Here is a 13,676-nt window from a genome sequence, read left to right as displayed (position 1 = left end):
ATATATCGTTAGCGATTGATTATATTTGATTACAATATAATCTAATTCCACATAATTAAATATATAAACGTTTCGACCTTACATTAGGCTATCTTCAGTATATAATAATTACAAAATATTTACGCATCAATTCGTCTATGTGTATTGTCTTATGACATGTCTATTTGTAATATCAAACTGCTTGTTATTTAACAATTTTTTATTCTTAATCAGCAAGTTATTAATGTTAGTCCGAAAAGATAAAAGTTATATCTAAAAGCACTCTTTTTATTATAAAAATTCAGATAGTCAAATGTTCCTATTTATAATTGTTACATTGAATTAAAAAATTTCTAGATTCTAGTGATTACAATATCCTTTTATTAATTAAATGTCTTCAAATCGTGTTTTGAATTATAAAATATAAAAATTCAGTACCTGTGTTACAATCAACTGTGTGGAAAGATATGGAGAGTGGATGATTTGTTTTAATAAAATATTCTCAATGTTTTGTCAAATTCTTATGATACATAGCTATATGTACCTAACATGTATCGAAGGAGAGAATAAAAAAGATTTATGTAGAAAAAATTTTTCTCTATACCAGCTGTGCTATCATGATAAGAATTTGACAAAACATTGTGACGAGTATTTTATTAAAACAAGTCATCCACTGTCGATATCTTTCCACACAATTGATTCTTGTAACACAGATACTGAGTTTTTATATATAGTTATAGTTTTTATATATAGTTTTATATATAGTTTTAATACTATAACTTTTATTCTTTCGAACTAATATCAATAACTTGCTAATTAAGAATAAAAAACTTATTAAATAACGAGCGATTTGACAGACATGTCATAAGACAATACACGTAGCCAAATTGGTGTAAATATTTTGTAATTATTATATACTGAAGATGGCCTAATGTAAGGCCGAAATGTTTATGTATTTAATTATGTGGAATTAGATTATATTGAATTATAATCAAATATAATCAATCGCTAATGATATTTGGTGTGTATGCCTTTATCTTTCCATTTTTACTTTAAAATTGAATCTTAAAATAAAATTATTATTTTCAAAGAATTAATGATTTCAGTCATTTTCTGTTTTATTTCTGTATATTTTGAAATATAAGCTATGTATTTTTTTAGTAACAACGAAAAAGAGATAAAAGAAACGAGATAAAATATTAGAAATAAAAGAGATGCGAGACGAGTGAACGAGATAAAGACGAAAAATAAGAGATGAAAAAAGAAAGAAATTAGACAAAGGCGAAAGATGGGGGCGAAAGAGGGAGGACTGATAAGAGACTAAAGAGAAACGAAACTAGATATTGATGAGAGAGGAGAGATGAGAGATGAAAAATGAGAAAAAAGCGAGAAAGAAAAAACGAGATACAGGTGAGAGAAGAAATTTAACTATAAAATTTAATCTTAAAATTATATCATTGTTGTTAAAAATTAATTAATTTGAAATACTTTATGTTTTATTTCTGTACATTTCTGTAAATAAAATATATTGTCAAATATATTTATTTTTTAGCAATGACGAAATAAGGATGAGTAGCGAGAAATTGGTAGGAAGAAAGAGATTTAAGGCGAGTGATGAGACGTGATAGATGCAAGAGATGAGAGAAGAAAAAAGCTGGATAGAGCTGAAAGATGAAAGAGGAGATTCGAAAGATGGGAAATGAGAGAGAAACGAGATAAACGTAATTCAAAATACACATGGAGGAGAAACTTTAACTTCAAAATTTAATCTTGAAATTAAATAGTTGGTGTTAAACAATGAATAATTTGAGACATCTTATGTTTTATTTTTGTACATTTTGATGTTGTGTATTGTAAATTATTCATTTTTTAGTAATGACGTAAAAGGGTTTACACAGGCGAGTTAAGAAATTGTGAGTAAGAAATTGAAAGTAAGAAAGAGACGTCAGACGAGAGATGAGAGAGGAAAGAATTGAGATAGATGCGAAAGACAAGAGACTAGAAAGTGATATTGGTGAGAAAGCAGTGACGAGAGATGGAAAACAAGAAAGAGACGAGACAGAGACAAAACGAGTTACAGGTGAGAGAAGAAGTTCTTTTTATATTTATAATTAAGTTTATATATTTTTTATATATTTTCTATTTATAAATATATCTATAATCTATAATCTATTAAATTGTTAGAGAATTAATAATTTGAGACATTTTGTAAATGATTTATATATTTCTGCATTTTATATAAATAAATAAATGTCTTGCAAACTATTTATACTCTCTTTATACTTATTTTTATACTCTTGAATTGAATTTGTCAAAAACTCAAGTATGGAAATTAGTCGTTACAAGAGAAAATCTCTGCATTATTGAAAATTAAGAATAAATCGAAGAAGAATGACTTAAAAGACGAGAAGAAAAATAACAAAGAAAGCGACAAAGGCGAAGTCATAAAAAATGAATGAAATGTTGTTAATTATTCTTCTCATATTCTACTGTAATTGATCAATTTTTTATGGCTAACTATAAACTAAGAGATTTATAGTACTGCATTATATTCAAATATTACAAATTTATTTCACACATGAAATAAAAGTAATTACAGCGTAATTAGCGATTTTCTTCAAAGAAAATCCTAACAAAATTGATTTTTTTTATATGTTATACATACAATATATATATATATACAATACACTCTTTTTAAATGAAAGTGGAGAAAAAAATAAACAATGGTTTACAACATATATTTTTATTTTACATTGAGCATATGAGAAAAAATCTCACGTAATTATAGAGGGAGGGAGGTCTTATGCATGGTCTACAATAGACAGTAATAGTAGTTGATTAAGAAATAGAAATCATATTGTCAATCATAGTTGATTATTCTTTTCACATTCAACTGATTGGTTCTACGCCTATTTTTTAATCCATTACTGTTACTGCCCATTGTAGATAATGTATTAGAAATCCTGACATTTGCTTACATGGAGAAGTGAGGGTGATTTAAAAATGGTCAAAGTTTATTTACGTAATATATACTAATGCACGAAAATTAATATTCATATTACTATCAGTATTCTACGTCAATTATAATATAAATTTAATCTATCTAATCTTAAACTTTAAGACATATGACATATATCTGATATATTAGGTGTGGGAAAAAGTTCGTGGCGTTTTTCCCGTTAGATGACATTTAAAAAACGCCATGAACTTTTTCCCACACCTAATATGTCTCTTCTTTTTTTCCATAAAAAAATTATATTAAAGGAAGATACATCTTTTAATATTAAAAAAATCGACCCTTAATTAGTCTCAATTTAAAGAAATGATATTCATTCATGGTTTTGAGAAAAGACATTTTCTCGCCATTGAGTAATTTTACATTTTTTTGTTGAAGAAATTGAAAGATATGATGGTTTGTCATCTGTAGGTACTCGCATTCTTCTCGTTACTTTAATTTGTGAGCCATAGTGAAGTCATTCTCAAATTATCTACATCAATGTTAACAGAAAGTTTAAAACAGACAATTTAAATTTCTATCGGTAATCGCTCCAATGTAAAATTTGTTAAATGATGATTTTTTTAAAAATCATTTTCACATACTGAATCATTTCTGTAAATAAATAAAAACATTTTAATGATTAGTTTATATAATTATGTAATTATTAATTATAGTTCTTCATTGAAAATAAATATTATATTAGTAAATAATTAGTGTTAATATTAATCACTATTTCGCTCGTGTGAGAACAATAATTAATAATATAAACATCCAAAGATTGAACGAGCTAATCTTAAAGTTATTAATTTATTCTAATTTTCATTACAATTTTCAAACGGTACATTTCGACTTCACTAAGTCTTCATCAGCCGTAAATTATAAACACTCCATATACATTAATTCACAATCATAAATAAATCATCCCATCAAGCTTTGTATAAATTTTGATAATAACATTTCATTTCCTCCTCCACCTTCAAATTACAAAAATCAATATATACTATCATTATTACATCAGTTTTATCTATCACATAAAATCATATGATGAATCGTTGAATTCTAAGCCAACTCTTCGGTCAATGGCGAGAATGAATCGATATACGTCAAATGAAGAGAATTTTCAGTCTTGATTTATTGAAATTTGATATTAGATGTAAATGATTTGAGTCCATAACGTGATATTATACGAGCATTCATTAGAACATATCGTTGTGAATTTAAATTGATATTATAATAATTATAGTATATATATTGACTTTTGTAATTTAAAGATGAGATGTTATTATCCAAATTTTTACATAAAGCTTGACGGGATGATTTATTTATGATTGTTTATTAATGTATATGGGGTTTATAATTTATTGCTGATGAAGACTTAGTGAAGTCGAAACGTATCGTTTGAAAGTTGTAATGAAAATTAGAATAAATTGATAACTTTAACTGAGATTAGCTTGTTCAATCCTGGATGTTTATATTATTAATAAATATTATATTTTGAAGGAGTTTCATTAAGCGTAGCTAAAGTTCAAATCTCTGTAAAATTTGTGTTTCAAAAATGTACATTTGATTTGGATTATAATCAGAAAAGAACCTTGCAGAATCTTTATGGAAAATGGCTTTTGGCTAAATTTTATGAAAATCTGTTGATATTTCTTTGTAAATCAGAAGTATTAATGGGCGCAAAATCTGATAAATTATAGTTTTTGAATTAAAAACAATAAAAAAAAAATAGAGAGAGAGAGAGAGAAGAAAAAGAAGGAAATAAAGAGAGAAAAGAAATTAAGAAAGAAAAACGAAGAGAGAAAGATATGTATATTTAATATAATCATGTATTCAAATTGATATGTTAGTATAGTCGATATAGGGCGAATTTTTTAATTCATCGATTAATCATAATGTGCAAGTGCAACATGATGCAACTTGCATCTGTGCATTGATAAATTAAAGAACTTGCCTATATTTGATTTCAATATAGCTGTGTATAAAATTAATTTACTTTATTTATAATATATAATATATAAATCTATTTTAGCTTCCACAATAAGTATTCTACTAAAAAAAAATCACGCCACAAACACGCGAAATCATATAATTAAAAACATATAAATCGTAATTGTTCCAAATTAATACATGATTTTTTTTAATTATTTACATAATTTAAAAAATCACATGATATTAGAAATAATTTTATCTATCATATGATTTTATAGTTATCGAATTTTAAATAATTAAATAATTAAAGGGAAATTGAAAAAAAAATATATCATCATGTGACATCTCAAATTACATGATTTTAAATAATTACGTATTGATTTGAAATAATCTGTTACGTGATTTATATGTTTTAATTGATACGTGATTTCGTTATTTATATATAACTGTAACGTAATTTTTTTCAGTAGGGTTACATTAAAATTAATGAACAATACAAAATAAAATTACTTGCGGGGGTTCTATTTTAGTTTAGTTTTCAAAGAATGCGTCAGAGATTTTTAATAAACGTATATAACAAAATATTTATTTTTTAGTTAAAACAAATTTGCGATTATTTTCACGCTTTGTCGTGAAAATTAGGCGAAAACGATAAAAATAAGAGAAGAAAAGGAGATATTGAAAGAAGAATATAAAGAAAAGCATAGAAGGAAAGAAATTAAAAGGTAAAACTGGGAAGAAGAAATGAAGAGAAATGAAGAAAGATGGTAGTAGAAACCCGATTATTAAATATAATAAATCTGATTTTATTTAATAATAATTTTGTTTCGGACTTATCGGCCATTTTTGTTGATTAAGAAGGAGTTGGTGTATAAACAATGAACAATAGTTAAACTTTAGACAAAACTATTTGACATTTTAATTTTTGATATTGTAACAAGTTAAATTTATCATTTGTAGTGAATTAGCATTTTATTTAAAAATTTTGTTATTAAGATAGAATAAAATGAATTATATTCTCTTTAATATATAAATAAATAATATATTATAAACTTAAATTATATTTGAACATAAAATTGATATTGTCGCAGTTATTTTTATTGGATGCTGGACGTATCTATTATACTCGTTACTGACGTTGTTATATTTCTACAGATTGATAACATTTATAAGTAATAATCCGTTAATTTGCGCCGATCGAGTGTAAAAATAGCATAATACATGATAATTCGTGAACTGTTCATGAACGGCTGTTAAATGACATTAAACGATAACTGTTAAAATATTTATTAACATAAACAAATATTAAAATATTTATTAATTAATCTTTTTTCCGAGTTAAGTTTTGATAATTCATGTAGAATTAATAACAAATCTACATTTTCTATATTTATCTCTATTATTTTAAATTTTTTGTAATTTATCTTCTTTTTATCTTAAGTTTTCTTGTTCCTGTCTTGCCCAGAATTTTTGATGTTTCATATAACTACGAATATCTTTTTAGTGCTCAATCAAATAAATTGTAAATAATATAATAGTAATATAATATAATATAATAATATAATGAAATTAAATTTTAAGGAGTTTATAATATCTCCCTCTTTAAATATGTAACTATTCAAAAAAAGTTAAAGTATTTTTATAATGGAGCGTTGACAACATAACTAAAAATTCAACGGTTGTCGCATGTTTTTTGAGACATTTTTTTAAGTTCTTTGTTATTATGTCTTTCTGAGATTGTTCTGTGCTGATATACACAAATGAACCAGTCTTAAACCATCCAAATATTTTTATAATAATTCTTAAAAGATTTCAAATGCTTGTCGTTGAAAATTATTCTGTCTATTACTTGGAAATCTTGTACTATTCATTTTTCTGATAGAAGAACCAAGCTTATGAGTAATTTTGTTGCCAAACCCAAACAAATTCTTTATCTCTCTCTTCAAGAATTTTATGTTTGTTTTATTGGCATTATCTAATAATACCTGTAATTAAAAAACAATATGAAAAATATCAACGTGCATTTCATGTTTGTTAGAGGAAAGTATCCAGGAATGGAATACACATTTTTTATTGAAATAACACAGTAGATATACATATATATGACATAACTAGTTTTGGTATAAGTTTGTTAGAGAGTGATACTCTATAGGTAGAAGTTCCTTGGTATACACAAGTGTAATTTACAAAAAATTGAAGAGGTAATAAAATTCCAATTATGAAATAGATCCTTGGTTATGGAATCCATCAAAAATATTACAAAAAAAATTTTTATTTGCAAGTCACAAATATATTAATTTTTATTGGAATGGCCCACATCTCGCACATTATGTACTAAATTCATATTTCATCTCTTACATCCTTGGAAAATGGGGCAAATGGAGCATTATAGATGGGGCAAATATAGTGTAAGATATCATGAGATTCCATAGCCACATATCTATTCCATAATGGAATATTTTCCTCAATGGATATTGAGGATCCCCTATATGTATTTTTTTTATTACCTAGCTGTAATGGAAAATAAATGATTTTAGCCTAAGGGAAAACTATTTTCAAAGCTTTTCTTTCGGCTTTTTCAAAGTCGGATATTACAATGTCAGGTTTTATTTTGATAATATTCAGTACTTTTTTAAGATATCTATACAATTTTTTATCCTTTCATAATTGTGTAAACAATAGGAAATGCCTGAAATTTGAAAGCAATTAATTTACTCACATAGAAAATAGAATGCCTTTTGCAATTAAATGAAATAATGAATTAATTTATTATTCTGTCATTATGTCTAATTAAAATTGTCCATAATTAGCAATTATCATTTTCTAACTGAAGTACTGTTGCAAATATTCCGTCTACAAAAATTGTTAATTTTTTATGAATTGTGTCAATAATTGATTCTGCTAGAGTTTTATCGAAGAGAACAGCTTTTGTGTCGTTGTTTTTAACAACAAAATTAACAATAAAAGATTCTGCTGTTTCTATCCTCAATAATTGATTCCAGTTCTCTTTCTTTAATAAATTATGTAAGCCATTAAGGTCTTTTGAACTTTGTCCCAGATTTTGTTTTTCATGGATTTTTCAATATTACCAATATTACCAATAGTTATTAAATCCAGCAAATGATCGCATCTATAGTAAATGTATAAATTACAAATTATGAACAGTAATTGATAGTTTTCATAATGGCATTTACTTTGAAATTATTCTTTTTTATATCATTCTTGTCGTTTCATATTTTTGTGATCTTTGGATTTCTTTTTTAAGTTCAATTGAAAAAGTGATTTTTCATTCATGTTTCCCTTTTAGAATGGATATTCCATTTTTAATTATTAAGCGTGCTCTACATTGTACATCTTTGTTCAAACGGAAATTATTATTCATATTGTAAGAAAATTCTTCATTATTAAATGCATTAAATACAACCCAGATCTGTTCTTATACTGATAATGTGAATGAAAATATTTTTATAAATTCTTACATCGTATCTCCGTAAAAACTAATCTAATAGAAACTGTATCCTTCGTATTCTAGTTTTGGCTGCTGAATTCTTGATATATTACATTTTCTTTTTCTGCCATATCGAAAATATAGCAATGCACAGCACAACTCAGCATAATATTGTAAACAAGAGATTATAAAAAATTGACAATTAAACATGCTAGAAGAATTGTCCATCAGTTCGTACTGTCAAATTTTTCAACCTCCATATTGTTTATTCATTATAATATTAGAATGTGCATTGCTATTTTTGTATGGCAGAAAAAAGAAAATATAATAATACATTAAGAATTCAGCAGCCAAAACTAAAATATGAAGGATACAGTTTCTATCAGAATAGAAACTGATTCAGATTTAAATTATGCTTCTTTCCACATCTCTTTTCTTTTTCCTTTCTTCTTTTTCTTCTCTTTCTCTTTCTTTTTCCCTTTTTTTCAATCCCTTCTTTTCTATGTACAATATTTAACCGTTGATGGTGTTAAATCGAAAACCAATAACTGAAAATAAAATATAATACAAAGTATCGATTGTTTATGAAATAGTAAGAATAAAGGTTTTGTAATGAAAATACTTAATGAAACTTATCTGAGTAATTTCGAAGACGTTATTAATCTCTTGATACACATAACTATCAAAACACGAAACCTCCGCGATGATAGCCGTTCACGAACTATCATGTATTATAGTACTTTTATACTCGATAGATCATGATCGGACGCAAACTAACAAATTACTACTTATAAATATTACCAATCTATAAAAAATAAAACTAGTTTTTGCTTCACTCGCGATTTTATCGTGCACAATTAGTCAAGAGAATGCGGTGAGGAGAAGGACATAAATAATTTGTATTGGGATTTATAATTCGTGTGTAAATTTATTAATAATGAGGATCAGCTCCTTACAATTCTTGCCCACATAATTATAAAATAAAGCTTATTAGCTGTTACTAAGTATCACTATGAGACGATTAATTACGAAAATAACTGTGTTTAACATCGGGTAGCTGGTAAGACACGTGGTTGATTATTAAAATATTACCTGGCGCGCGATCTTGAATTAATAAGGATAAATGCGAGATGGAAGGAGTGTTAATTAGTCGTGTTTAATTAAATCCACTTGTAGCGAGCTCAAAAGCATACGCGTTTATTACGTATTCTAGAATTATGCGTTAAAGTAACTTAAGAATAGAATTAAGGAGATATTACGAATTGCCCCGAGAATTCAAGGATATGGAAGTGTGGATTTAGTAAGCACGAATGGAAATGTAGATTGTTGGGGTTCGAGACTTGAAATTGGAGAAGGAACACGTAGCTTACACAACGGCTAGCAGCGGGAGTCACGGCACTTTAACCACTCGATTAGAGATCCGGATGCAGAGAGAGTGAGGGAAGTTTCCTTCCGCAGAAGGATTCCTCCCCCTATTCCCATGCATCGATTGCGCAATCGAGGAGACACTCTTCATGATTCTTATGGCAGCATTCTCATGTAGTGACGCTACGCTGCTGCGGATCGGTTCTCATGCGTGAGCGGTATTACGAGGCACTGGTGATACAATCAGTGAAGTAAAGGAAAAAATTCTGTGCGGATGTAACATTATGAAAATTGTCGTGTAACTGATACCATAAGATAAATCGCAACACACGCAAAACCCGCAAAACTCGCAATGCTCGAGACAGCCAATCAAAAACGTTGATCTGATGAAAACAATAGCTGATTTGCGAAGTTATTAACTGTAATAGCAAATTCGATCACTTGCACTACATTAGGTCAGTGCATACTAAAAGCTATTTTGCATGAAATTAGCAAAATTAAATGTAAAAGTATATAAATATTTAAGTATATAAATATATAAACGATTAACTATCTACTAATTATCACGTTATTTAACAAAAATATACGTGTATCATTTCATTGTCAAAGTTGATTGTATCTCTGCATTGAGATAGTATATAATGGGATGCACTAGTGTGCACTGTGTGCATATAAAGACCGTTGTATAATGAAATAGATTTCGATTGGAATGCACATAAAGCTGTCATATACAATTGCCATAAAAATGTATTAAAAACAGATTAAATCGTACAATCTCTAATATATATTATTGTACTGTTAATAAAACATTTGATAATTTCTATTTTGTTTTTGCATTCATAGTGGTTTCGATTGGGACGCATCGATTGCACATTTCGGGTGTCGGTTCGTGCAACTGGTATGTTCGACTGGTTGAATGGTGCAATTCTTTGCCAGTGTCGCATGTTCATCTGGACTCGATACATTGCAAAAGTGTATACAAACCCCAACAAATTTGTTGGGACTAATTGACCTAATTGCTGGGCTTGATGCTTTCATGAGACGCTGAAAAGCAGCGTGTGTGTGATCACGTAATATTAATTTTCTCGCTAGTGTCTGATTTTGGATTTACTTGATGCTATAAACGCTTCAAAACTTTTACTTGACCAACTGGAAGAAAAAATTTTACCTGACCAATCAAAAATGCTTCGAAACATTCGTAGCAGCAAGTGGATCATAAACAAACATAGCCTTCATCTGAAAATTGATATCCAACCTGTAGTCAATTTTGATTTTATCATGAGTGATTTAGATGTACTTATGAATTTTTGATATCGTCAAGTGACGATGAATTAATATTGATAGAACATAAAAAAAGGCAGACGAAAATAAAAAATTATATTGAAAAAGTCGTGCGAAAAATGATTCCGATGAAACAGTGAGTTTTGCAGGTTAAATTAAAACTATAGTAATAAAATATTTAATATTATAATATAATATTATAGAATAGAATAGAATTTATTTTCACTTCAGCATATACAAGCCAAGAAGGGGATTTGGTTTACAGAAGTACTTAGCTCATTCACACTTAAATTCCTCTCCTATCTATCTTGCAACTATAAACCATTGCAATACATTCTCTTTTACCTACACTTATACGTAATCTCTATATCACAGCCCTATTACAGTCGTTAGTGTCCATAATCCATTTTTTATTTCCTTTTATCTCTAGCATTTCTTAACTCTTATTTATTGTTCTATCTTCCCTTATAATTTTTAACTGCACATTCCATCCTATCCTGCATCCTATCCTTTTTTATTTTCTATTGATCTCATTTCATTTCCTTATAAATAGATAATAAATTACTAACTATAACATGCTACGCTACAGTCTTATTTTATATTCACAGTCTTGTTGTCTTACAAAATACTCATTCCTTGTCTTTACATTATCTTTACATTATCTTTACAATAATCTATTTATATCTTTTTTTTTCTTTCTCCTTTTTTTTCCTTTCTTTTTATTATTTCCTTTTCTCTATCCTTCCATAGTTTTATTAGCGCTTTTCCTTTAAGTTCATTCAAATCTTCTCCCCATAAATTCTTTACAATCTCGTTCTTATCCTTTCCTAACTTTTCAAAACTACCTCTTGTCTTCTCGCATTCTTTAACATAATGCTCGAGGTTGTCTTCGCTTGCGTCACAGAAAAGACAACTTCCCTCCTCTATTTCTAGCCAATATTTATTCTTCTCTTCTAAATTACCGCATCTTAATTTAAATAACGTTCTTATCCCATCTTATCTCCTCTCTTCCATTCCATATTCTCCACCTTCAAATAATTTGGTATCCTATTCTCCATATTTATCTCTTTATATCTTTTATTATACCTTGATCTCTATCTATTCTTTGCTTTTCCCATTGCTTCTGTAAATCCCTTTCTCTATTTATTAAATCTATTTATTAAATCTATTTATTAAATCTTTTTCAAAACTTTCATTCCTATGTCCTATTACTTCCCTTGATTCAATTCCCGTTCCTATTATAATAATCCTCTCTCTCCTTACTATAGCTATCGTTCCAATCATACAATAGCTTTGTTTTTCCTTCCAGCACTCCCTAACTAAATTACCTGTGTTTGCAGATTTAATTCTTTTTCTCGTATTTTCTTGCCCTCAAACCCTACTAGCTTATCCACCAACTTTCTCATAATTACATACTTTAGGATGCAGAAATCTAGTTTGAAAATCCACCTGACATATCTAACATTATTTTTTCAAGTTCGCTTTTTTCTTTCCAGTCCCATAATTCCATTCCATCATCCATAATACTTTGTACCAAATATTTGAATAGCATCCATCTTCTATTAAAGTCATTTCTACATAGCTTTTCCCCTAGACCCCATATCTTTCTTTTCTGCTATTTTTCCTTTTCTTATTTCTTTAATATATCTTTTATAATCCCCTTTCCTAAATCTAAATTAAAACTCAAATATTTGAGTTCCTGCACCTCCTCTAGTTTCTTACTCTCCCATTTCCAATTCTCTTTTCTTTTTCTTCTCCCAGACATCATTATTTTCGTCTTTTCTGTGCATAGTTCCATATTTCCTCTCCTCCAAAAATTTTTTAAATGTATTCATCATATTCTGTAACGCCTCCTTGTTATAAATTACTAAAACTAAATCATTCGCATATGCATATAACGAACATATCTTATCCCTAACTAGTCTAACTCCTCCTATTCCTCTTTTCTCTAATTCATTATCTATGTCCACAATATATAAATTGAACAACAATGAATTCATCACACAGCTCTGTCTTACTCCTTTCATTGTTCTGAATTGTTGCGTATATCCTTGCTTCGTCCTTATCCTCACCTCCGTTTCCTCGTACATCTTCTCTATCTTCCTTATCAAATATTCACTTACACCCTTACTTCTAAAAGTCTTCCAAAATCTGCCCCTATTTATCTTATCAAAAGCAGCTTTTAGATCCGCAAACATATATTTTTCTCCTTCCTTCTTTCTAATTTCTTTCCCTCTATATTAAATGCATCAATATGAAAATATTATCCGTTGTTGATCTTCTAAATCCAGCTTGACTTTCCGGAATCTTATTTCTGGTTTCCTCCTTTTTTAGTCTATACCTTATTTTTTTTGCGTATATTTTATACGCCGTACACTGTAATGAGATACCCTTGTAATTTGTTACCTTCTTCTCGTCTCCTCTTTTGTCTAGAGGGATTATATTTTCCTTTCAGTCTTGCGGCATTTTGCTTCCACACTTTTTGTAATTTCACTAGCCTCTTCTGTTCTAAGTTCTCATATATTCAGGCTTCCATAGGCACACCATCTTCCTGCCACCTTTTTCTTCTTCATTTTGCATAAAGCCCTGTCAGTCTCTTCAACCTTTAGTTCTTTTTCTTCATTTTCTTCTTTATTTATACCTACTTCTTTTAGCTAGAGAGCTGATGTTCTG

The 13,676-nt window shown here is 28.1% G+C and overlaps 1 long non-coding RNA gene across 2 annotated transcripts in view; it reads left to right on the top strand.

The window, feature by feature from the left end:
- LOC108691701 overlaps positions 1–5,606 on the top strand; it is a 6,688-nt gene extending 1,082 nt beyond the window's left edge. For both annotated transcript variants that reach the window (XR_001931935.1, XR_001931934.1), the window contains exons 2-5: positions 1,141–1,389; positions 1,532–1,762; positions 1,853–2,059; positions 5,506–5,606. This is a non-coding gene — a long non-coding RNA (uncharacterized LOC108691701). The remainder of the gene's footprint in view (positions 1–1,140; positions 1,390–1,531; positions 1,763–1,852; positions 2,060–5,505) is intronic.
- The last annotated feature ends 8,070 nt before the right edge of the window (positions 5,607–13,676 follow it).

Source organism: Atta colombica, unplaced genomic scaffold, assembly GCF_001594045.1.
Source record: "Atta colombica isolate Treedump-2 unplaced genomic scaffold, Acol1.0 scaffold5, whole genome shotgun sequence".
Lineage (NCBI taxonomy): Eukaryota > Metazoa > Arthropoda > Insecta > Hymenoptera > Formicidae > Atta > Atta colombica.
This window is presented reverse-complemented; position numbering and strand designations above follow the sequence as displayed.